Source organism: Cervus canadensis, chromosome X (assembly GCF_019320065.1).
Source record: "Cervus canadensis isolate Bull #8, Minnesota chromosome X, ASM1932006v1, whole genome shotgun sequence".
Taxonomy (NCBI): Eukaryota; Metazoa; Chordata; class Mammalia; order Artiodactyla; family Cervidae; genus Cervus; species Cervus canadensis.
Genome location: NC_057419.1, coordinates 125927531 through 125954352, shown reverse-complemented (window position 1 = coordinate 125954352; position 26822 = coordinate 125927531). Strand labels below are relative to the sequence as shown.

The following is a 26822-nucleotide window of genomic DNA, read 5'->3' as shown; positions in this document are numbered from 1 at the left end:
GGGCCACAGCCAGGGCCGCGTCCAGAGCGAGACGCTGCCAGCGGTTGGCAGGAGCACCCAGGGACGCTGGATCTTCTTAGCTGTGAGGCCAAGTCTTCAGGGGACAGAGGCCCTGGGGCCTGCCCTCAAGGTGGGGGCGTCGGGGACCTTGCAGGCACCAGGTGGTGCAAAAAGTAAGGAGGCGGCTCTCTTCAGTGTGGAGGCAAAGAAAGGAAGATGAGGCCCTGGAAGAGAGAGAGATGGAGGGTATTGGGCAAGAGGTCAGGCTGCTGGTGGAAAGACAGCCCGGAGGAGGTGGAGGTGGTGGCAGACGTGGAGCAGGAGCAGTTGTCCTCGCAGGAGCCAGAGGAGAAGCCAGAGGAGCAGAGCCAGGAACGTGCAAGGCCAGGAACCCCGAGTGACCTACCGGACCACACTGGAGGGGCTGGAGTCACTGGCGGCCCTTCAGGCAGTGAGTTTAACTCTGGGAATGTGAAAGACCACAGGGCCTACATTTGGATCAGGTGAAACAACCGTCAGAGGAAGGGTCACATGGCTCAGAGATTTGCCAAGGGCACATGCAGGGAGTGGGGTGGCCGAGGGAACTGGGTGCTGGGGGTGTGGAGGTCCAAAGATACGGCAGAAGCAGAAATCAGGCATGGCCAGAACACCTGTAGGTGTCTAAGCCATTACTTTGGGTGACTCCTTTTGGCCTGCATCTGAAGAGGAGCAGTACCCGGGGGTGGGGATTCTATATCAGAAGTGACCAGAAACATTAAGCCAGAGTAGCATTCCCAGAGGTTTATTATTGTATTTGTGGATAATCCCAGGACATAACAGAGATGGTCCCACTAGTGCAGTGCAGAAGCACAAGGTTTTCCACACCCAAGATGGAGCTGGAAGGGACTGCTGTGTGGTAAGCTATGAGTGCCAGACGACTCCAGACACACCCTTGTAAAGAAAGGGAGCAGGTGAGAGACCCAGGGCTTTCTTGCTAAACACACACAGACACACAGAGACACACACACATACCCACACACAACACACACTTGCCTGCAGACAAGGTGAGCCAAAGGGACTGCAGTTCCTGACGTTCTAAGCAGTGACATGCCACTACTCAGCACACACAGGCCAGTCAGAGATCAGAAGTGGTCAGAAACTGACCCTCCCTTGGCGAATGCAGACACCTTCAGACGCTGAAGACCACAGGGGACCAAGAGCCATGAGCATATCTGATGTTATGGCACTGGCTGGGGACATTGGTGGGGCGGGCAGGCAAGCATGAGTGCCCAGAGTGCTTTCAGATGCCTGTTCCAGTATCCCTGTGATATATTGTTGCTGAACCATGAAAGACGCTGGGATTCTTGGCCTGGAGAGGAGGGGAAGTCTTGATCACTCAGAGATTTTGTGTAATCAAGTTTTATTAAAGTATAAAAGAGGTAGAGAAAGCTTCTGACATAGACATCAGAAGGGGGCAGAAAGAGTGCCCCCCTGCTAGTCTTTAGCAGATACTGTCTGCTAATTAGAGAAAGGAAATATCTCAACCCTAAGAGAGTGGCACCAGGCCTCCCTACCACAACATGCATCTTGAGAAAACATTGGCACAAGTTGAGTCATCCTGGGCCATAAAACAACTGATATGAATCTTGAAAAAAGGCAGGTTTCCAAGCAAATACATAGTCTTATTAACACAGATTAGGAGAAAAATTGTATGAGTAAAACATACTGGTTTATTGAGGCATATTTGGTTCTGAGCCTTGGGTGGAACCAATTTGAAGACAGGCAGTTTAGGGTAAATACATAATTCATTAGCATAGCTTAAGAAAAACATTTTCATAAGAAAAATGCATTGGTTAGCTCAAGGTTTGAAAGTTCAGGTGGAACCAGGTGTTGTCATGACGACACAGAATTGTAAAAGAAACCTCCTTTTAATTTTGTATAGAGAAGGGAAATAAATTCTGACACTTGTAGTTTGTTTTCTCCTGCCGCTTAAGAGAAAGATAAAAAAATCTCTGACACTTGCAGCCTATTTCTTCCATTTGCAGGCCCCTAGGCATTCTGCCTCTTACCCTCTCACTTGTTCCATCCCAGACTAGCTCTGTTGCTTGTAGCTCTACCTGGCACGGAATGTGCTATGACTGGCTTCTTGACCTGTGCTGGACTGTGAACAACGGCCAACTATCCGTCATGATCAGTGAACAAAATGAAGACTTGCTTAGCTACATGATGGATTTGAAGGTCAGTGAGGGAGAATGAGGACAGGTAGGGGAGCTGGGCAGGGAAGTGGGGGATCATCTGATGCGGTGAGAGCACTTGCATGGAGAGGCAGAAGCTGTTGATGCCTGCACCGCAGGCAAGCTGCAGACCCTAGAAACGCACATTTCCCCTCCTCCTGGTCCTGACAGGTGTAGGAACTGAGGCATCTCTGGTCCCGCTAACCGCTGCCAAGTTTCTTTTCGGAGCAAACCCTACTTCAGGAACACAGTGATCATTAAGGAGTACTACCTTGACATCACTGATACAACCTGCCTCCCAGGGTGGTGTGGGTGGGTGGGGAAGGGAGTGGATGCTCCTCCTGCGTGATCCTTCCCTGCCTCCCCTGTCTTCCTCCAGGATATACGCCATGTCACTGCACTCCAGTCCACTGGTTCTGGGTTTATAAAAGGGGAGCTCTAAGCCGCAGGCTGGAAACCAGCAGCCTTAACTTCCTCAACTGGTTGTTGGATCACAACAGCCCGGGATCAAACAGGAAAGCCGAGATGGGGTTGCTCTGGGCCTCTGCAGAATTGGCGAGTTGTGTTGGAGTTCTTCGCTATTCATGAAGTGTTCGGGTCCTTGTGAGCCCCATGCTGACCTCGGTCGTGTTGCCAGCAGATAATCAGCGAAGACCTGTGGGTCGACCTCCTGCAGTATTTCCCAGAGAGGTAGATCTTGCCATGGGAGGTTACTGACAGAAACACAGGCTGTGAAGGGATCAAAGGTGGGCCCTGAAGGGACAGCCATGCAGAGGCTGGGACACTCTCCTTTCCCAAAAGGAGATGCTCAGGCTCATGCAGGCTGGATGTGGAGCCTGGATTCGGGTCATACTGGTAGCAAGTGACAAGCTGAGAATGGAGGCTTGGGGACTTCGTGTGTCCAAGCATTACTCGAAGAAGCTGTGATTACAAGATGAGAGAGTCCTAGGTGATTCTGATAGAGGCAGGGTGAATCAAGCACCTTTGTCAGAATCATCTTTTCGCAGGTTGGCCACTCCCAGGCCTCCTGCTGCTCACTGAGTTTAAGATTCCCCTGGGTCCTTAAGTCCCGACCTTCCTCTTGGCAAGCACCACCAGTTGGAATGGGTTTCTCTTCACTGTCCCTTGGCACTTTTGTGCTGACTTTGGGGTCTTCTGTGAACTTCCACATCCACCGACTGACCTCTCTGTCACCACCACCATACAGGTAAAACCTGAAATGACTTAAGGCTGGCTGGTGATAATACTGAACATCTGGGGGAAGAAATGGACAGGGATCCCAAAAGGGCAGGACAAGGTGCCTACTGATGTCATCTCCCATATCACTGGACTCAGGCATCTTCAGCTACTGAAACACCTGTGTTCCCTGTTTGTGTTTGTGTCACTGTGCCTTCCTTGTGTGTGTTTACACAGGTATGTTTGTGTCACCTGTGTTTGCATCTGTTTCTGTGTGTGTGTATGTGTTTGGCCCACATCAGATGTAGAGATGAAGGTGACAGAACATGAGACTTGGAGGAACAAAAAGAGGAGGCACGAGACATCCACAGGCTTGGGGAGACTGGTCAATGTATCTCTGGGGCACCCCTGTCCAAAACAGGAACGAGGAAAGGATGGCCAGTGACATCTCTGGACAGTAGTTCCACAAATCTACAATTGCATCAAGAGACATACACAAGCTCACAGTTTCTGCTGTGTTGACCCGTTTTTTACTACCAGCCTTTTTCCATGACTGATCTCCTTAACTGGAAACAGCACACCCCCTCACGTTCTGAAAAGCCCCAAGAAGTGATTGGTGTCTTATAATCCATCTTTCAGACCCACCGCCTGACCTGTGGAGATTGCCTGTAGCATCTGCTCACTCTGTTCAATACAAAGGAACGCCAATGAGTCATGACAAAGGTAGAAAATGGCTCCAGGATAATACCCCAGGGGCCCAATTAGATGTGGAGAACCGGGCTTGGGAGAACTTCCCAGAGGAAGAGCCTCGCTGGTACCCCAATACTCAGGGGGGAAGCAACCAGTTGGAGAGATATTCAGAGGCCCTTCCCCCTACAGGGTGTAAAAGACGGGTCTAAGAAGCCTGCTAACATGGCTAAGACCACTGAGATGCTACATGAACCAGATGAAAGCCTGGCTGATTTCTGCAATAGGCTGTGTGAGGCCTTCTGGGTTTTCACCCCTTTTGATCCTGAAACACCTGAAAGTCAACAGATGATAACAGGCCCCATTGGACATCTGAAAAAAAAAATTACAGTAGTTAGAAGGGTTTGCAGGTAAAATGCCACAGAATTGCTTTGCCAACAAAGTGTTTGTCAATCACAACCAAATAGCAAAAAATGGATGAAGCAAAAAGTCCCACCCTTGGCAGCTGGTCTGCCAAAGCGTGCACTCATGGTGGGACTACACCATAAGGCAAGGGGCCCAGATCTGAAAAGGACAATTCCCCTCAGCCACGATCAGTGTGCCTATTACAAGGAAAAGGGACACTGGAAAAATGAGTGCCCCAGGCGCCCTGAGAAGAAAACCAAAGCAGCAGGCCCACAGAGCCGGTATCAACCCGAGCCACCCAGCACTAGTCTGATCGGGCTAGCTCAAGCAGAAACCAACTAGAGGGGACTGGAATCTCTCCAACTGGGTCCCCAAGAGGCCATGGTCAGAATTCAAGGAGGGGGCCATCCAGTGGACTTTATGGTGGACACTGGCGCTGAGCATTCTGTAGTCACCCAGGAGATAGTCCCCTTATCGGGAAAAGAAACTGCCATCATCGTGGGCACAAGCACCCAGACCTGCAGGCCATTTTGCAGTCCTTGACAATGCCAACTGAAGGGCCACAAGGTAGAGCATGAATTCCTCTATCTGCCCTATTTGCCCTATTTGCTTGATGGGAAGAGACCTGCTTGCTATGATGGGGGCCCAGATTTCCTTTTCTCCTGATGGGTAACCTCACCTAAAGCTAGCAGGCCCACCCTCCTCCTTGATTATGACTCTTGCCATAAGGTGAGAAGAAGAATGGTGCCTGCATTTCTTCCTTCCAGGAGAAGGGACCATTCCTCCTCAATCAGAGACAGTATCCACCAGTTTGGGCTGATGAAAGTGCTCCGGGTCTGGCAAAACCCCTTGCTCCCATCCTGATTGATCTGAAACCAGGAGCTCAGCCTGTAAAACTACAACAGTATCAGATTCCCCGTAGGCCTGGCTGGGAATCCAGGCTCATTTAGACAGACTACTCCAACACAGACTTCTGATGAAATGCCAGTCACCCTGGAACACCCCACTACTACCTGTGAAGAAGCCAGGGAGGCCTGACTACCATCTGGATCAGGACTTAAGAGCTGTAAATGAGGCAAAAATTACTCTGCACCCAGCAGTGCCTAAACTGTACACCCTACTAGGACTGATCCCTTCCACAGCTGAATGGTTTACTTGTTCGCATTTGAAAGATGCCTTTTTCTACCTCCAGCTTGCACCTGTCAGCCAACCACTATTTGCCCCTGAATGGGAAAACCCACACATGGGAAACAAGGACCAGCTCTCTTGGACGAGACTTCCTCAGGGTTTCAAGAACTCCCCTACTCTCTTCAGTGGAGCTTTGGCCACTGAGTTCGTGAATTTTCCTGGACAGGAGTTAGACTGTGTCCTGCTGAAAGAGGTCATTGAGCACAACACAGGTTCGATGACTAGAAGGAACAAAGGCCCTCGTCTCCTTGTTAATGGAAGCTGGGTACCGGGTATCAAAGAAAAATGTACAAATCTGTAAAAGACAAGTCAAATATGTAGGTTTTAACATCATTTGGGACAGCTAGTGCTGGGAACTGAAAGAAAACAAGCAGTTTGCACCAACCCTCTCCCTACCACTCACCAGAAGGTCCATGAACTCCTGGGAGTAGCAGGATTCTGCAGGATATGGTTCCCTGGATATTCAGACCTGGCCAGACCCGTATATGAGGCCCTGAAAGGAGAGGAAAAGGCTCCCCTTGAATGCCAAGAGGTGGCATTTCAAACAATTAAGGCCAAAGTCTCCAATGCCTCAGGCCTAGAGCTTCCCAGTGTAACCGAAGAGTTCAATCTCTGTGTTCAAGAAAAGTACAAAATGGCCTTGGGAGTCTTGACCCAAAAATTCAGGCCTTGGCAAAGACCGGTGGCTTACTTGTCTAAATAGATGGCCTCCCTACCTCTGAGCAGTAGCAGACACTACCTTGCTAGTGAGGGAGGCTACAAATTAATGTTGGGGCAAAACTAAATGTTAAGTTCACACACCGAGTTATAACCCTGATGGATAGCAGAGGCCACCATTTGCTCACACATGCATGGATGACTCAGTATCAAGAGTTACTATGTGAACATCCACAGGTAAAACTGGAAGTTGTATGAACTCTAAAACCAGCTAGCTTCCTACCAAAAGAAGCAGGGCCCTTGGAACATGATTGCTTGGAATTACTAGATGAAGTATTTTCTAATAGACCAGACCTGACTGACAAGCCACTCCACAACCCAGACCTGGTCCTATATGCTGATGGTAGCAGCTTCATGGAAAACAGAAAGAAGATGGCTGGGTATGCTGTAGTGTCTGACTCTGAAGTGGAGGAAGGAGAGGCACTTCCTCAAGGATGGTCAGTGCAGAGAGTGGAGTTACGGGCATTAATCAGGGCACTAGAACTCAGCTGAGAGCAGCAAGTCAATACCTATACAGACTTGCGGTATGCTTTTGCTACTCTACATGTCCACTGAGCCTTGTAGAAGGAAAGAGAACTCCTTACAGCAGAAGGGAAAGGGATCAAAACCTAAGTCGAAATCCTGAAACTTCTGGAAGTATTATGGGAACCAAAGGAAGTGGCAGCTGTCCACTGCAAAGGCCAACAGAAGGGAGGTGATGGGTGGCCAAAGGGAACCGTCACGCTGATGCAGCCACCAAAGAGGCTGCCCAGCGGCAGCTGCCAGACAGATCAAAAGTTCTGTGAGCCCTAGAGATACCAGCTGCCCCCAGGTACTCTCCCGAGGAGGAAAAGTGGATAAAAAAGGAAGCAGAAACCAAAGCCAAGATGGGATAGTGGCTCACACAAGACCACGAGTCTGCGTTCTGGAACAACTTGCCTACAAGCTGGTGCACCAGCAACATGAACTGACCCATATGTGCAAGACTGCCTTAGAGACTTTGCTAGGCCCATACTATCTCATTGCTCACTTCCCCACACTCTGTTCTTCTGTCTCCCAGTGATATGTAACCTGTTTACAAAAAAATGCTCACCAGGGGCCTAGTAGGTCGGCAGGGACACATTGTGGACTATCCCCCTTTGAGGATATGGAAGCAGGTTTCACTGAAATCACCCCAAATCAAGGATTTAGATACCTTGTAGTTTTTATCTCCACCTTTTCAGGCTGAGTGGAAGCGTTTCCTACCCGAACTGAAAAAGCAAGACAAGTAACCAAGGCACTCCTGAAAGACGTTGTCCCCAGATATGCCATGCCTCTGACCAGAGGGTCAGAAAAAGGACCGGAATTTGTAGCTGATGCAGAACAACAGGTGGCAAAGCCTTTGAAAACCCAGTGGAAATTGCATACTGCCTACCATCCCCAGAGCTCAGGGAAAGTGGAACGCGTGAATTGAACCCTCAGACAGACCCTAGGAAGACTATGCCAGGAGACCAGCTTATCTTGGGTAGGCATGTTGCCTGTGGCCCTCTTAAAAAGTGAGGTGTTTACCCCGGGCAGAGAGAGGGTTTTTGCCATTTGAAATCCTGTATGGACGACCACCACCGATAGTCAACTTAAGGGGAGACACCAGAGAACTGGGGAACTTGGACTTATATAGGCAGCTATAAGGGTTAGGACACAAAATCTCTCAAATATATACATGGATAATTGATAGAATACCCATTTCCTTAGGCATAACACTACATCCTCACCAACCAGGAGACCGAGTATGGGTAAAGGATTGCAAAAAGAGCCTTTAAAACCCATGTGGAAAGGGCCCTATTCTGTAATCTTAACTACCCCCACTGATCTCAAGGTGGCAGGAACAGATGCTTGGATCCATTACTCGAGTCAAACCTGCAAGTCCGACTGATAGCCAAGAGAAGTGGGAAACGACCCTTAGTCTGGAGGAAGCCCTGTGCCTGACCTTGCGAAGGAAACAAGCACCCCAAAGCCCTGCTCTGGCCCCCCTGGAAGTTGCTCAATAAATGCACGGCTGAAGTTTGAGGAATGAATAGGACCAACAAAAGGCAGATGTATTCGTTATTAATTGGTCTGGGACTCCCCCTATTCATCTTCTTTGGAATAGGGCTTTACTCTTTCCCCAAGAGTGGACTTGTATCCAAAAACTCTCTCGCTGCTTTGCTTATTTCTTCATAGTTCATGTTTTTTGGAGTCTCCTGCTACTGTGATCAACTTAAATATGAAAACAGCGTATTTTTGCCTTACAGTTCTGTTAAGTTGTAAAATCCCTTCCTCATCTGAGAGTTAGGATGATTGTTCTGAATGTATGGAGTCTTTCTACCATGAGGGTAAATGGGACCAAGGATTCACTGACTATACATACAAACCAATAGCATGTTATAGTTCAGCTTTCCCATGCACTAGGGAAGGGAAGCATTACTGGGAGGGAGAAATTAGAGCCCACAGTATGAATGGCCTAACGTGCTATGGCACTCCAAGACAGATGACCTGCTGGACTCGATAGACTCATTTTGGGATGTCAGATGTAGGGGGGGGAGGGGGCAAGACCAGGCTAAGAAAGAACCAGACCAAGAGGTGGTCAACCGGTTAAAGGACCAAGTAACCAAGCCAGACCAATTGGCATTAGGTCCAAAGACGAGGTCCTCTGGAATGTACAACCAGCTTCAAGCCTCCCTCAAAGGTAAGTTAGAAATGCCCACTATTGGAAATAATCCTTTTATCTATCTAGCCAAGGAGATGACCCCAGAATTAAATGTCACTAGCTGCTGGGTTTGTGGAGGGGCTCTGATGTGTAAAACATGGCCCTGGAAGTATACTGCATTAGATGCCTTTCTGCTATTCCAATGGAATCGAACAACTAGCAGGTGGGCAGGGGTGCTATTCAGAGTTGGACCCTGTCCATGGAAACAGTAGGCAAAGAATGCCTAAGCCGAGAAGGGATAAATTATACCTGGGTCAGAGAAAACAAATACAGAAGAGCCCTGGTCTATAATGACACCTGCAAGAAACTTTCGTGGAGGCCAGGGACCCCAACCTGGTATTGGGCTCCCCAAAAAGGAGGGAATGGAAATCACACTTGCACCCCCTTCAACTCCACTTCTGGGATTCTAGAGCAAAAGTGTACAGGAAATCAACCTGATACTAATCCCTTTCTTGCAATCCCAGGCATTAGCCCATATTGGAAGCATCTTTCCTTCACAAACCCAGACTTATGGCAGCCCCGAGGTGTTCCCAATTTGTGACAACCTGAGTCATAGAGAAAAATGATTCCTTGAGCTAGGAGGAAAACAAAATTGGGGCAAAGATGAGTGTCCCCCCAACAGATAATCCAGTATTATGGTCTGGCCACATAGGCACAAGATGGGAGTTGGGGATACAGGACTCCCATTTTCATCCTCAACCAAATAAATCGACTGCAGGTGGTACTTGAGATTATAACTAATGAAATCGCAACTGTGCTGGAACTGTTGGCACAGCAACAATCCCAGATGAGGACTGCCATCTATCAAAATAGAATAGTGGAGGAAGGAGAAGCTTGTGGGAAATTCTACCAAACTGACTGCTGTATCCAAATAGGTGTCAATGGAAAAGTTCTGACAGACATAACTAAAAATATCAGGAAGATTGCCCATGTTCTGGTTCAGACAATGTTTCTGCTTAAAACAATAACTGGGATTGTCATAGTCATACTCACCAACGTCTGCTTATTTCCTGCTTCATACCCGTCCTAATAAAAAAACGTAACAGGGTTCATTCATAGAAACAGTTGCTGAACGGAGAACAGCCACCTAGTTGTTGCTTTTAAAGGGCTACCAGCCAGTTCTGAATGATGATGTCCTCTGATAGCTGCAGATGCACCCTAAACATCAAGAGGGGGAATGAGGTAGAAACAAGTCAAAGCCCCCAGTTAAAGTAACAACCTTTTGTTTTCCCTTCCTTCATCTTGTGTTAACAGCTGCTGCTCATCAATCACCGCTTCCACATTTGAACTCTTGCTTGCTGGTTACCTCCTTGGGAACTAGGGCTACCTGGGGAAGGGAGTGATCTGAGCCATTCGAGCAGGAAATTTACGGTGTATAAAACATACCCAGAACAAAGGCGGGACACTCAGTCTTTGGAGGCGACTCCACTGAGCCCACACCGCTGCTGAATATACCTGGCTGTTCTGCATCTTTGAGTGCCACTTGTCTCTTTCTGATGCCACGGATTCTATAATAACACTACTATGTCAACCATCCAACTCATGGCCTAATTTTCCATGGCTTTAAACAGTCTTCAGAAACTTGGCTTGTCTGTGCTTTTGCATTCTATCTGCCTTTTCGTTTGAGAGACTTTTGTATGGCAGGAGGAATTACCATCTTTAGTGGTAGGAAGTCATTTAGCACAACTGGTACAGCTGGAAAAGTGAGAGAAAAGTCCTAATACAAAAATGTAACATCAAAGTTAGTGCTATCTTCCGGTTGTATAAGTAAAGTATTCAATGAGAAAGAAAATGAAATCCCAGATAGATGGTTATCTCGTTATGATCTCAAAATTGAAATATGCTTAAGAGAACAGTCTATATATAGGTGAATCCCGGCTCCAACTCTATTAAATATTCACACTGTTTGAACAAGTGTGACCGGGCAAGTCTCCTTTAAGTAACTGCCCCCTTCCCACAAATATCTCCTGAATGTCTAATCTGTTGCACTGCAGTCGGTCTAGTCTAGTATGCTGAAGCATTAAGATTGTCAAAGCTCATTGAGGTCAGAGACCACATTGTTTATTACATTTTGAAATATGTCCCCAAAGCTTGCAGGCAGATCTGGAGCAGCTCCCACCACCCCAAAAAGCCATATCCTAGCTCTTAAATCTCCCCTTCATCCTCTGGTCCATCTTTCCTCCATCTTTTCATCAATCTGTGTTCACTGCCCTGGAAAGATGCCCTGTTCTTGCAGTCTTCATCATCTGCCCATTGTCCATATTTTGAACTGTCTGCTGATTGAATGAAATCATTTGAGGAATGGAAATTAGAGGCTGCAGACAGGCTTGCATGGGAACTTCTTTATTAAGTTCCACAGAGGGACCCTGCACTGCCTTGTGGATGAGTTGAATATTAATAGTAATTTGAATCCTATAGACTGGATCATCTGGAAGATGAATAGTTTCCCTCTGAAACTGGCATAAAAGACTTTTACGTGACTTCACTCTCAGTGTACATCTTCTCCTCAATATCCTGTACCTGGTACTCTAACATACAAATATTCTCAGTTGATCATGCATTTGGCCTAATGTGCTACAGTACCAAGTCTGTCTTTTAGGCTTGGCTAAGATGGATGTCGAGAGATCTTGTTGGCACAATTTCTCAAGTTCATAGAGGACTTAAAGTCTGCACTGTTTAAGAGCAGAACTTGTGACATATCGCTGGCATGGCTGCAGGTGTTAATGCTGAGGTTGCCTGGAACTGTGGTTTTGCTGCTTGTACAGCCCTTGTTGGGATTGAGGACCCCGTACATCTCCGTGGGTTGGGGACCTTCAGTTGGACTGGATTGCATTCCTTTTTTTTTTTTTTTTCAGATATGGACTTTGCAAGTAGGAATGGTGGTCTCTTGGGGTTCTCAGGAAATCAGAGGACTGGTCATAAGAGTGGCGGCCACAGACTACACATTCTACCATGGAGAGGGTAACACTAACACACCTCGAAAACTCTCTGGGGGAAAAGCCCAGGTGGTTTCACCACTTGGGGAGGGCTTGTGATCCTCTAGGCTTCCCCATGGCTATTACAGCCTAGTGTCTTGTTTAGGGGAGATTTAGGGAGGCATGCTTGCTACAACATCACGACTCTGTGACATTACTAAAGCAATAGGCAAAATGCCTTGGTCACTTCTCTCTTACAGATGAAAGGAGAGGACTGTATTTTACGAGGCGGGGCTGCCTTCATGATAGGCTTATTGTCTTCTATCACTTACTGTAAATGATGCTCACTCTAGTACTTCCTAGGCAACTTTACCCACGAAATAGGAACAAGTTGTAGCCTAGTTGAATCTCTAAAGAAACAGTGAAAACTCTCAGGGCGAGTTAAGTATCTGTGAGGATCATCAGTTTACATGTTAGAGATTTCCTTACCAGTTTCCTTTCCATGAGAACCTAGGAAAGAAAAGGAGGCCTCATTTGAAACTGAAAACCTCTTTTCAAGAGGAAGTGGGTGTATTAGTTTTCTAGGGTTGCCAGAACAATGAGAATCATACCAGGTAGTTTAAAAAGATGTTTTCTCAAGCTTCTGGGGATAAAATCAATAACCAAAGGGTCAGGAGATTTGTTCTGTTCTGGACTGCGTCAGTCCAGAATTTTCTGGCTTTGTCTTCACACAGTAATGTCTCTGTGTTTTCTGTGACTGATCTCCTTTTCTTATAAATAATCAGTGGTATTAACACAACTACCTATTTAGAGGCCCTATTTCCAAACAGGGTCAGAAGAAATGACAATACTCGCATTTTGACTAAATATAATGTACAGAGAGTTATGTCTTCAGCATACAAATTTTGAGAGAATACTATTTATTCATAATATTGATTTTCTTCTCTCAACTTGGTACTGCTATATATCCATCTGTCTCCCAAAGATCACCCCACTAAACAGGTCGCTCGAACCCAGAAAGCAGCTGCTTAAGAAAAGATGGGTTATTTGGTAATGATACAGATGAAAACAAAATTCAAAATTTCTTATCAATCTAGAAATCCTCTCCACAAAGACATAGTGGATGAAAAACATTTCTATTATTGAATAAGTATTAAACCATAATGTGATGCACATGATAAGCAAACTACAAAAAGACTGCAAAGAGAAAAGAGATATTTTAAATAGGTATCCTAGCAAACTGTCGACTAAGCTAAAGCCTTTGACTGTGTGGGTCACAACAAACTGTGGCAAATTCTTAGAGATGGAAATACTAGACCAGCTTACCTGCCTCCTGAGACATCTGTGTGAAAGTTAAGAAGCAATAGTTAGAACCAAACATGGAACAACGGACTGGTTCAAATTGGGAAAGGAGTACGTCAAGCCTGAATATTGTCATCTTGATTATTTAACGTATATGCAGATTCAGTTCAGTTCAGTTCAGTTGCACAGTCATGTCCGACTCTTTGTGACCCCATGAATCGCAGCACACCAGGCCTCCCTGTCCATCACAAACTCACGGAGTTCACTCAAACTCATGTCCCTCGAGTCGGTGATGCCATCCAGCCATCTCATCCTCTGTCGTCCCCTTCTCCTGCTGCCCCCAATCCCTCCCAGCATCAGGGTCTTTTCCAATGAGTCAATTCTTCGCAAGAGGTGGCCAAAGTATTGGAGTTTCAGCTTCAGCATCAGTCCTTCCAATGAACACCCAGGACTGATCTCCGTTAGGATGGACTGGTTGGATCTCCTTGCAGTCCAAGGGACTCTCAAGAGCCTTCTCCAACACCACAGGTGAAAAGCATCGATTTCTCAGCACTCAGATTTCTTTACAGTGCAACTCTCACATCCATACATGACCACTGGAAAAACCATAGCCTTGACCAGACAGACCTTTGTTGGCAAAGTAATGTCTTTGCTTTTTAATATGCTATCTAGGTTGGTCATCACTTTCCTTCCAAGGAGTAACAGCCTTTTAATTTCATGGCTGCGATCACCATCTACAGTGATTTTGGAGCCAAAAAAAAAAAAAAAATAAATAAAGTCTGACACTGTTTCCACTGTCTCCCCATCTATTTCCCATGCAGTGATGAGACGAGATGCCATGATCTTAGTTTCCTGAATGTAGAGCTTTAAGCCAACTTTTTCACTCTCCTCTTTCACTTTCATCAGGAGGCTTTTTTAGTTCACCTTCAAATTCTGCCATAAGGGTGATGTCATCTGCATATCTGAGGTTATTGATATTTCCCTCGGCAATCTTGATTCCAGCTTGTGCTTCTTCCAGCCCAGCGTTTCTCATGATGTACTCTGCATATAAGTTAAATAATCAGGGTGACAATATACAGCCTTGACGTACTCCTTTTCCTATTTGGAACCAGTCTGTTGTTCCATGTCCAGTTCTAACTGTTGCTTCCTGACCTGCATATAGGTTTCTCAAGAGGCAGTTCAGGTGGTCTGGTATTCCCATCTCCTTCAGAATTTTCCACAGTTTATTGTGATCCACACAGTCAAAGGCTTTTGCATAGTCAATAAAAGAGAAAGAGATGTTTTTCTGGAACTGTCTTGCTTTTTCGATGATCCAGTGGATATTGGCAATTTGATCCCTGGTTCCTCTGCCTTTTCTAAAACCAGCTTGAACATCTGGAAGTTCTCGGTTCATGTATTGTTGAAGGCTGGCTTGGAGAATTTTGAGCATTACTTTATAGCGTGTGAGCTGATTGCAATCATGCGGTAGTTTGAGCATTCTTTGACATTGCTTTTCTTTGGGGTTGGAATGAAAACTGACCATTTCCAGTCCTCTGGCCACTGCTGAGTTTTCCAAGTTTGCTGGGATATTAAGTGCAGCACTTTCACAGCATCATTTTTCAGGATTTGAAATAGCTCAACTGGAATTCCATCACCTCCACTAGCTTTGTTCATAGTGATGCTTCCTAAAACCCACTTGACTTCACATTCCAGGATGTCTGGCTCTAGGTGAGTGATCACACCATCATGATTATCTGGGTCGTGAAGATCTTTTTTGTACAGTTCTTTTGTGTATACTTGCTACCTCTTCTTAATATCTTCTGCTTCTGTTACGTCCCTACCATTTCTGTCCTTTATTAAGCCCATCGTCACATGAAATATTCCCTTGGTATCTCTAATTTTCTTGAAGAAATCTCTAGTCTTTCCCATTCTGTTGTTTTCCTCTATTTCTTTGCATTGATCGCTGAGGAAGGCTTTCTTATCTCTCCTGGCTATTCTTTGGAACTCTGCATTCAAATGGGTATATCTTTCCTTTTCTCCTTTGCTTTTCGCTTCTCTTCTTTCACAGCTATTTGTAAGGCTTCCTCAGACAACCATTTTGCCTTTTTGCATTTCTTTTCCATGGGGATGATCTTGATCCCTGTCTCCTGCACAATGTCACGAACCTCCGTCCATAGCTCATCAGGCTCTCTATCAGATCTAGTCCCTTAAATCTTTCACTGTATAGTCATATGGGATTTGATTTAGGTCATGCCTGAATGGTCTAGTGGTTTTCCCTTCTTTCTTCAATATAAGTCTGAATTTGGCAATAAGTAGTTCATGATATGAGCCACAGTCAGCTCCCAGTCTTGTTTTTGTAGACTGTATAGAGCTTCTCCATATTTGGCTGCAAAGAGTATAATCAATCTGATTTCAGTGACGACCATCTGGTGATGTCCATGTGTAGAGTCTTCTCTTGTGTTGTTGGAAGAGGGTGTTTGCTATGACCAGTGCATTCTCTTGGCAAAACTCTATTAGCCTTTGCCCTGCTTCATCCCATGCTCCAAGGCCAAATTTGTCTGTTACTCCAGATGTTTCTTGACTTCCTACTTTTGCATTCCAGTCCCCTATAATGAGGACATCTTTTTTGGGTGTTAGTTCTAGAAGATCTTGTAGGTCTTCATTGAACTGATCAACTTCAGCTTCTTCAGTGTTACTGGTTGGGGTATAGGCTTGGATTACTATGATATTGAATGGTTTGCCTTGGAAACGAACAGAGATCATTCTGTCGTTTTTGAGATTGCACCCAAGCACTGCATTTCAGACTCTTTTGTTGATCATGATGGCTACTCCATTTCTTCTAAGGGATTCCTGCCCACAGTAGTAGATATAATGGTCATCTGAGTTAAATTCACACATTCCAGTCCATTTTAGTTCACTAATTCCTAGAATGTTGACATTCACTCTTGCCATCTCCTGTTTGACCACTTCCAATTTGCCTTGATTCATGGACCTAACATTCCAGGTTCCTATGCAATATTGCTCTTTACAGCATCGGACCTTGCTTCTATCACCAGTCACATCCACAATTGGGTATTGTTTTTGCTTTGCATCCCTTCATTCTTTCTGGAGTTATTTCTCCACTGATTTCCATTAGCATATTGGGCACCTACCGACCTGGGGAGTTCCTCTTTCAGTATCCTGTCAATTTGCCTTTTCCTACTGTTCATAGGGTTCTCAAGGCAAGAATTCTGAAGTGCTTTGCCATTCCCTTCTCCAGTGGACCACATTCTGTCAGACCTCTCCACCATGACCCTACCGTCTTGAGTGGCCCCACATGGCATGGCTTAGTTTCACTGAGTTAGACCTGCTTCACTGAGTTTTCCTGCTTAAAATATGGAATTCTCTATATTTCATATAGGAAAGCCTGAATGATGACTTTCCTACAGGAAATATGTAACTTTCTATATTTCATACATGAAAATATGGGTGCAGATTTTTCTACATGAAGCATGAAATCTGTATTTCATGTTTGAAAATCTAGCTGTATATGTTTCATCATGACATATGGAATATTCCATGTTTCACATATGGATATATGTGCACATATTTACCTGCATGAATAGGGAATCCTGTATTATTCACATATGAAAATTTGAGCATACATTTTCCTGCTGAATTACGAAATTCTACTTTCATAAATGAATTTCTCAATTAAATTTTCTGACAAGAGATATGCAATCCTCTATAGTTCAAACATTCATTCCAGAAGGAAATATTCATTCCAGAAATACAAAATTTGTACATTTCACAAATAAAAATCTTGATAGAGGTTGTCTCACATGATGTGTGGTACTCTTTATATTTCATATAAAAGATCTGTATGTCCTTGATTTAAATATAGACTAATCTATATTTCACATATGAAAATATGGGCATTGTGTGTTCTACAATATATGTATTTCTTTATATTTTACAAATGAATTGTTGAATTTTTCATATTACATTTATAAATATTGGTTGCACACTTTCCTACATGGTATATGGAATTTTCTGTGTTTATCATTTGAAAATATAGACATTCATTTTTCTACACCAAATACAAAATTCCTTAAACTTGACATATTAAAATATTAGCATGGGTTTTGTAGGCATAGATTCTGAATTGTGAATGAGGAATTTTGTGTTTTGCATGTGGACATCACATTGGAAGTTTTCCTAAATGAAATATGAACTTCTGTATATTTTACAGATGATAATTGGAGAAAAGGTGTTTCTGCTATACAGATACATGGGATTCTGTACTTTACATATATGGAAATCTTAACTAAGATTTTATTGCATAAATATGTAACTGTCTATATTTCACATTATACAACACTGGGAAAAATTATACCTACATGAAATATGAAATCTCTACTTTTCACATATATTAATAAGTGAACAGATTTTCATACATGATGTAAGATATTTTTCAAGTTTCATATAAGGAAATCCCATCCCAGATATTCATACAAAAAAATACTGACCTCTATATTTCATATATGAAAATATGGTTGCCAATTTTCCCAGATAAAATGGGAATTCTCTATATATCACATTTGAAACCTGGCCATCCATTTACCACAAAATATGGAATATATGAAAATCTCTGCTCAAAGTTTCCTCTAGGAAATACTGAACATTATGTATGTAACACATGAAAACCTGGGTGCTAATTTACCCATGTGCAATCCGGAATTATGTATATTTTGGATATCAAAATCTGTGCACTGATTTTACTACCTAAAATAAATAATTTTGCATATTTCTTTTTTTTCTTTATTTTTTATTAGTTGGAGGCTAATCACTTTACAATATTGTAGTGGTTTTTGCCAAACATTGACATGAATCAGCCATGGATTTTCATATATGAAAATCAGGGTGAAATTTTACTCAGTTAAAAATGGAATTCTCTATATTTTACATATGAAAATGTCAGTGCTGAATTTACATCATGAAATATTGAATTTTGTATTTCACTTTATGAAAATCTGTATGCTGAATTTCTTACATGAAATATCATATTTTCTGTACTTCATATATGAAAATCTGGGTGGTGATCCTTACATCAAATATAGAAATCTCTATATTTCACAGATGAAAACCATGGCTTTGGTTTTCTTCAGATATGGAGCACCAATGTGGCATCAGAATTATCTCTATTTCACAAATGAAAATACTTGCACCACTGTTTTTTCATGAAATATGGAGTTCTTTGTATTTCTTATATCAAAATCTAGGCTTGAACACTCTTTCATGGAAGTTGGACTTCTGTATTGTTCACATTTGAAGATCAGAATGGAGATTTTCCTATAAGAAATATGAAATCACTGTATTTCGTATGAACCACTGGTTCCTCAGGTACTGACACATTTGTTCCCTGTTTGTGTCCCTGTGCCTTGCACATGCATGTGTACAGGTGTGTGCTTGTATCACCTGTGTTTGTGTGTGTGTGCATGAGCCCAGTCCCCAGCTGACATGGAGATGAAGGCAAAAGAACATGAGATGTCTACAAATGAGTAGAGGAGGCAGGAGATGTCCACAGACTAGGGGAGACTGGTCCACGCATCTGTGCAGTGCCCCTTCCAGGACAAGAATGAGCAAAGGATGGCCTGTGACAACTCTGGGTAGTGAGTCCACAAATCTGCAATTACCTCAGGAGACAAAGACACGCTCACAATTTCTGCTGTGCTGTTGCATGTGTTTGTATCTGTAAAAGGGGTTGGAGGGTTTGCAGAGTCACCCAGCATAAATCAAGTGGTATGGGGTTCTAAAATCATTACCTGTGGACCCCTCAGTCTGTGGGGGCACTGGCCCTGATTAAAACTCTTCAAGAAATGGGCACAGAAGGAACCTACCTCAACATAGTAAAGGCCACATATATTAAGCCCACAGCAAATATTATTCTCAAAGGTGAAAAACTGAAAGCATTCCGCCTAAGATCAGAAACAAGACAAGGGTGTCCACTTTCACCACTATTATTCAGACTAGTTTTTGAAGTCCTAGCTACAACAGTCAGAGAAGAAAAAGAAAGAAAAGGAATCCAGATCAGAAAAGAAGTATAGCACTCAGTGTTTGCAGATGATGGGATGCTGTACATAGAAAACCATGATACTATCAGAAAATTACTAGAGCTAATCAGTGAATTTAGCAAAGTCACAGGATACAAAATCAATACATAGAAATCATTTGCATTGCTATATACTAACAATGAAAAATCAGAAAGAGAAATTAAGGAATCAATTCCATTCACCACTGCAACAAAAAGAATAAAACATCTAGGAACAAACTTACCTAGGGAGATAAAAGAACTGTATACAGAAAATTATAATTTGATGAAAGACATCAAAGATGACATAAACAGATGGAAAGATATTCCAGGTTCCTAGGTAGGAAAAATATTGTGAAAATGACTATAGTACCAAATGCAATTTACAGATTCAGTGCAGTTCAGTTCAGTTGCTCAGTTGTGTCCGACTCTTTGTGACCCCATGAATCACAGCACACCAGGCCTCCCTGTCCATCACCAACTCCTGGAGTCTACCCAAACCCATGTCTATCGAGTCGGTGATGCCATCCAGCCATCTCATCCTCTGTCGTCCCCTTCTCCTCCTGACCCCAATCCTTCCCAGCATTAGGGTCTTTTCCAATGAGTCAACTCTTCACATGAGGTGGCCAAAGTATTGGAGTTTCAGCTTCAGTGTGATCCCTATCAAATTACTAATGGCGTTTTTCATAGAACTAGAACAAAAAATGTCACAGTTCATATGGAAACACAAAAGATCCTGAATAAGCAAAGTAATCTTGAGAAACAAGACTGTAGCTGGAGGAATCAACTTACCTGATTTCAGGTTATACTACAAAGTTACATTCAAGACAATACGTTACAGGCAAAAAAACAGAAGTATAGGCCAATGGAACAAGACAGAAAGCCCAGAGGAAAACCCACACACATGGACACCTTATCTTTGACTTAGGAGGCAAGAAAATACAGTGGGAACAAGACATCACTTTCAATAAGGGGTGTTGGAAGAACTGCACAACTAAGTGCAAAAGAATGAAATTAGAACACTTCCTAACATTATACACAAAGATAAACTCAAAATGGACTACCAAAATGTAAGACCAGAAACTATAAAACTCTTGGAAGAAAACATAGGCAGAACACTGTATGACATAAATCATAGTAAGATCCTCTACGACAAACCTCCCAGAATAAAGGAAATAAAAACAAAAATAAATAAGTGGGCACTATTTAAATTTAAAAGTTTTTACATAGCAAATGAAACTATAAACAAAGTGAAAAGACCACCCTCAGAATGGGAGAAAATAATAGCAACTGAAACAACTGACAAAGTATTAATTTCCAAAACAGAAACAGCTCATACAAGTCAATACCAGAGAAACAACCAACCCAGTCAAAGAGTGGGAAAAAGTCCTAAACAGATATTTCTCCAAAGAAGACGTACAGATGACTAATAAGCACATGAAGAGATGCTCGCTATCACTCATTTTTTAGAGTGTTCGTCGCTCAGTTGTGCCCAACTCTTTGCAACCTCATGGACTGCAGCCTGTCAGGTTCCTCTGTCCATGGAATTTTCCAGGCAAGAATACTGGAGTGGGTTGCCATTTCCTTCTCCAGGGGATCTTCACGACCCAGGGATTGAACCCAGGTCTCCCGCACTGCAGGAAGACTCTCTGAGGCACCAGGGAAGCTCATTATTAGAGAAATGCAAATCAAAACTACAATGTGATATCACCTCACACCAGACAGAATGGGCATCATCAAACAATCCACAAGCAACAAGTGCTGGAGAGGATGTGGAGAAAAGGGAACCCTCCTACACCGCTGGTGGGAATGTAAATTGATACAGCCACTAGGGAAGATAGTATGGTGATTCCTTAAAAAAAAAAAAAAAACTAGGAGTAAAACCACCATAAGACCCAGCAATCCCACTATTAGGCATATACCCTTCAAAAACCAAAGCCAAAAAAGACACACGTACCCCAGTGTTCATTGCAGCACTATTTACAGTAGCCAAGACACGGAAGCAAGCTAGATGTCCATCGACAGAGGAATGGACAGAGAAGCTATGGTGCATATATACAATGGAATGCTACTCAGCCATAGAAAAAAAGGAATGCATTTGAGTCAGTTCTAAGGAGGTGGATGAACCCAGAGCCTATTATACAGAGTGAAGTAAGTTAGAACGAGAAAAACAAACACCGTGTATTAATGCATATATATGGAATCAAGAAGGATGGTACTGATAAACCTGTTTGCAGAGCAGCAATGGAGACATAGACATAGAGAACAGACTTATGCACAAGGGTAGGGGAGAAGAGGGAGTGGGTGAGACAAATGGAGAGTGTAGCATGGATGCATATCCATTAACATATGTAAAATAGATAGCCAATGGGAATTTGCTGTATGACTCAGGGAACTCAAATGGGGGCTCTGTAATAACCTAGAGGGGTGGGAATGAGCGGGAAGTGGGAGGCATTCAAGAGGGAGGGGACATATTTACACCTACACCTGCAGTTAGTTCCGGTTGATGTATGACAGAAATCAAACCAATACTGTAAATAATAGTCAATCAATGAAAAATAAATATTTTTTTCAAATCTAAAATAAGGTTATTTGGAAATTATCTAGAATGTCACACTTGAGAGGAAAAAAAAAAAAACTTAATATGCAGTCTATTGCCTTCCAGGTCTGTTCTCTTCATTTTTAAAATGTATGAAATAGGGGAGTTAATGTCTTCATGATACTGTATTTGTTATTTGGACCAGGAACTGTTCTCTGTGATGTGTGCATGCTGACATGACACCCCATGGTCTTTCATGCACTTAGGAGACACTGTGTCCAATCCATACACAGATCCATACACAGTAAAGTTTCCTGCGGATGGACACGTTGATCTGCCTTTTGATCCAGAGTACACTAGACACTGCAATGTATTCCAGATTGGGGGTCAGATACAACATGTCTCTGTTCCTCTCTGGCCTGGGCACCAATCTGACTCAGCTCTTGCTAGGGAGGTGACTTTGGGCAAATTCATTCACCTGTTTACCGCCTCATGCTTCTGCTTCCTTAGCTGCCAAAAGGGATGATAGTATTAAAAATGCTTACCTCATAGTGTTGTGATGAATACTCAAAGACTTTATTATATGTGTACATATGGAGAGCTAACCACGGTTCAGAAGGGTGAGCTTATCTTCTTGCCTCTCTTCACTTCCTTTTTCTGCTTGTACTCACTACCCCTGTCCTTGCCCCCATCCTTTTCCCTTCCCACCCCAACTCTGCTCTCTAGCACCTGTGCCCCATTCTCAGACTCTCCATCCAAAAACATGGCTGACAATCTCCTCATAATTTACCTCAGAAAATATCCATACCATCACCCTTGGATTAAAAATCATGAATATTAGCAGAAGAAATAAGAAACAGACTAACATTAGCAATGTGAAAACTACGCAAGAAATAAAGCATTACTGATGAAAGTTTAACTACTAATATTTTCATATCTTGATCAGATTCAGATTTTCAGAATTTGATACAGGAGAATTAGACTCGATAAAAAGAATGCCCCCCCCCTAAAAAAAATAGCTGTGTGATGAGGTTTCTCGGCCTTTAAATTTCCCTCTATAAGGTTTTTAAAACTTTATATACTCATATTCTATAACTGTCCAGTGATCACTTATTTCCTGTCACTATACAGATCATATGAAGGCGTCATTAGACTTGTAACTTCATAGAGAATATGCACTAAGATTTTCCATACAAGCACATGATGAAACCTCAGTGTTGCATTTAGGCTTCACGATATCCTCACAAAAAGAGGCAAATACTCATTATGCTTAAAAAAAAAAAAAAAAAAAAAACCTTCCCCCAGGCCTCATACACTCCGTTCTTAAGGCCCTGAAGAGCTGAAGTGATATTGCAAAGTCCATGCGGTGAGTAAAGGTGGTCTTGACACTGTGTCCCTGGAACACTATCCAGGGAAAGGTGGAACAGAAATAATATTAACTACAGTAATGACAACAGCTAAAATTGACTGGGAATGTACCATATGGCACATACTGTTCTGACAATTTCCCATGTCTTAACATGGTTAGTGTTCTACACTGCCCCAGGAAGTAGTTAAATTTACTCCAAGCTAGTGTTTCTATGTGGCTAATGGAGGAAGAAGGCACAGAGATGCTATGTAACTTTCTCAGTATCGCCCAGCAGTAAGGGAGCCACGGGTCTGGAGGCATTGTGGAAAACTCAGTGTGTTCTGCATTTATTTTGTCAAGGGTAAGATCCAACAGTTATGGCAAAATATGTAGAATAACAGCTACCACATAACACAAATTGATCTTACATCAAAGAAATGCACACTAAATAAAAATCTGATTTCTTCAGAAATCTTTCAGATAGAGGCTTGGCAAGACTGGAATTAGGATGTTTTGTAGAAATCATGGTCTGAGAGCCTCTTCAGCACAGCAGACAGCATGTCAGTGAGTCTCCTAGACTGCGGGTCCTGGGTTTGTGCATCAGAGAAGGCAGGAAACCCCTGTCACCTACACATGTTCCCAATGGAGACAGAGCCTGGCAGGAGGCAAAATAAGACCATTCCTCTGCTCTGGTCTTGCCTAGACAAGTTGTCCGTGTCAATCAAAACTCAGGAATTCTAAAAAAAAAAAAAAAAAAAAAAATGCAGCTCACTGCAGCTACAATAGTGCCCTAGAATCTGTTGTTTTTCACTATGCTTGGGAAACTCTCAGGAACTTTATTAAACCCCTTTAGTAGTGAGACTGTCAGCAAAATAAGGGAAATAGTGATCAGAACAGATATGAGAAAAATAAATAGAAATGATCAACAAAACCCAAAGCTGATTCTTTCAAAAGATCAATACAAATTCATAAACTGCTACTCATATAGACCAAAAAAAAAGCAAGAAAACTAAAGACAACACTTCCCAATATTGAGAGCAAAATAGATTTCAGATCCCACAGAAATTAAAAGGATTCTGTGAATAATTCTACATAACTACATCTGGCAATTTTGGTGAAATAAAGGAACTAACTAAGTTCAGCCAAAAAGAAATAGATAATCTATTTAAAAACTGAGCTTGTAGTTGAAAAATTTACAGAAATCTCCAAGCCCAGGTGGTATACCTGGCACAAAAGAGAAAGGAGGGAAAAAATAGGTAGGGACAGAGAAAATGTGACTATATTCTAATATAATCAGTTACTCAAGGTAAAATGGGCCAAATCCAAGCAATGTGATGAAGCCATTGGTTTTTATTTTCTCGTTGTCCTCCAGCTTCCCCTTCCTGCCTCCCTCCTTTGCCCCGGTTGCTTTCTCCTTCTTAAGTCCTGCCCTCCATCAAGAGTAGAAACATTATGAGGCACAATTCCCACATTATAACTGATATCCGCTAGTTGGCTGACATTCAGCATGGATGCTATCATCCCTGCAGCTGGTATACTCAAGCTCTCTGTCTCTCATCATGGACCAGAAGGTTTCACTCCTAATTTCAGGTATAGCTGGGAGAGAAGGTGCAGGGCACACGTTGCAGCCTTGAGTCCTTCATCTGTGAAATGCGGATGACCACAAATTGTGGGAGAAACAGAGACAGCAGCACCAGACCCTTTTCAATGAGTGCTAAACCCATTGAAACATGCCAAACCCAGAGCATCACAGAACTCCTTGACATTCAGAAGCACGTCAAGTAGATTTCCCTGCCAGGACTGTTGCATTTATGTTCCTTCTGCCTGGAATGCTCTTCGCTTAAGTAAGCCCATGGCCTGCTCTCTCACTTCCTCCACATCTTTCCTTAATTGCCATCTTTCAGGGAGACTTTCCCTCATTATCCTGAATAAAATAATAACATCATACCTACACATACCCTTTCCCCTGATCTAGTATTATCTTTCTTCATAGTGCCTGCCACCCTTGATTTACTTACTGACTACCAGGTCTATGAAATGAGAGACTTGGTCCATTTTGTCCAGTCACAAACTCCTCAAAGAGTGCTCTGGTATGTGACAGGTGCTCAGAAAACATTTGCTGAAGGACAGTCGGGAGCCAGACCCTTTACACACACTGCTAACATGCAGAGGTACCCTCCAAGGCGGACACTGGCCCCACTGTATTAATTCTCATACATACTGAGATTCCAGGAGATAAGTGACACGCTCAACAACACACAGCATGTCAGGTTCCAGGCTTCAGAATCACATCTGCCAGCTTCCAACTCCTCAGTTCCTGGACAGAGACCTTACAGCCAAGAACACAAGAGGCTTTATTTCTAACACAACGACTCCAAATAGCTCAGGTAGATACCCAGAGACACAAAAAACAGGTCACTGAATATCTGCACAGAGAGCTCACAACTCGAGTCTCAGACCCGCAAACACGACAGAAACCAAACGCACTGCGACAAAGAGCCTCAAAACAGACCAAGGTCTTCAAGACAGAAACAAATGAGAATTGCACAGATACTTCACATCACGGAGACTGACTTCCGAACCACTCCGGACACTAACTAACCTAATACAGAAACCCCTATGCAGAAAGATAGAACTTTAAGTAACTCAGTACATCATACAACCTTAAGATAAAACTCCCCAGACAAATGGAAAACCTGCACCCTGTGCACAGACCCCAAGCAGCTGATAGTTGACACCTTAAGACAAACCCCTCCTCAAAGCAGCTCAGAGCCATCACAACTTGGGACACAGAATCAAAAGCTCAGAGATCTCACATTCTGGGCCACAGACGCCTACACAGAGATCCGCACCCAGGGACTCAAATGAGCGAAAGCTCCAAAAATGCACATGCCGGCATACAGGCACACATATCCTAAAGGCTTTGGACTATGGCTCGCAAAATCCACTCAGATCAAATATCCCATCACCCACAATCCTAGCCAATGGCTCAGAGAGATCAAATGTACCCCAAACAGCATCTGTGATGTCATACGTAGCCATACACAACCCCAAGCTCCCTGACACAGGTTACTCTCCAGGGAGAGACGCGAAACAAGCCCAGAGACCTCTCCCTGGTCATGAATTACATGCATCTGTGCGACTTACCGCGCGTTGCCATATGATCCAGACTGAGGGCTAAGTAAGACTGAAACACCGTCACCCTGCACAGCCACTGACTGTGCCGAGCCTCGCCACTAACCAAGGCAGCTATTCAACCCCTTCGGGAAAAGCGGTAAAACTCGGAGAAAAACTGCACACTCTGAAAAGCCGCGCAAGCCAACGCAGGCGCACTGGTATACACACGCCTCTCGCCCAGAGTTCCAGCTCCGCGAGCTCAGTGCCTGTCAAAGCCAGGCAGCCAATGGGAACTCAGCAGGAGACGAAGGAGGGCGGGAGTAGCAGGACTTCCGCGTGTACTCGCGCCCCGGAAGAACTAATTCCGGTAATCTCCCGGTCGCCGCACCCCCAAAGCGGCAGCCAATCTCTCGCTCTGTAGCTATCCCCACCTTGGATGTGACCATGTATAAAAGAAGAGGT

At 43.6% G+C, this 26822-nt stretch overlaps 1 long non-coding RNA gene across 1 annotated transcript; it reads right to left on the bottom strand.

Annotated features, from left to right (window-relative positions):
* Window positions 1–1686: 1686 nt before the first annotated feature.
* On the bottom strand, window positions 1687–26583 carry LOC122435295. Its single transcript, XR_006267627.1, has 2 exons — window positions 26391–26583; window positions 1687–4448 (listed from the first exon to the last, which is right to left on the bottom strand). It is a non-coding gene; the product is annotated as an uncharacterized LOC122435295 (long non-coding RNA).
* Window positions 26584–26822: the final 239 nt, after the last annotated feature.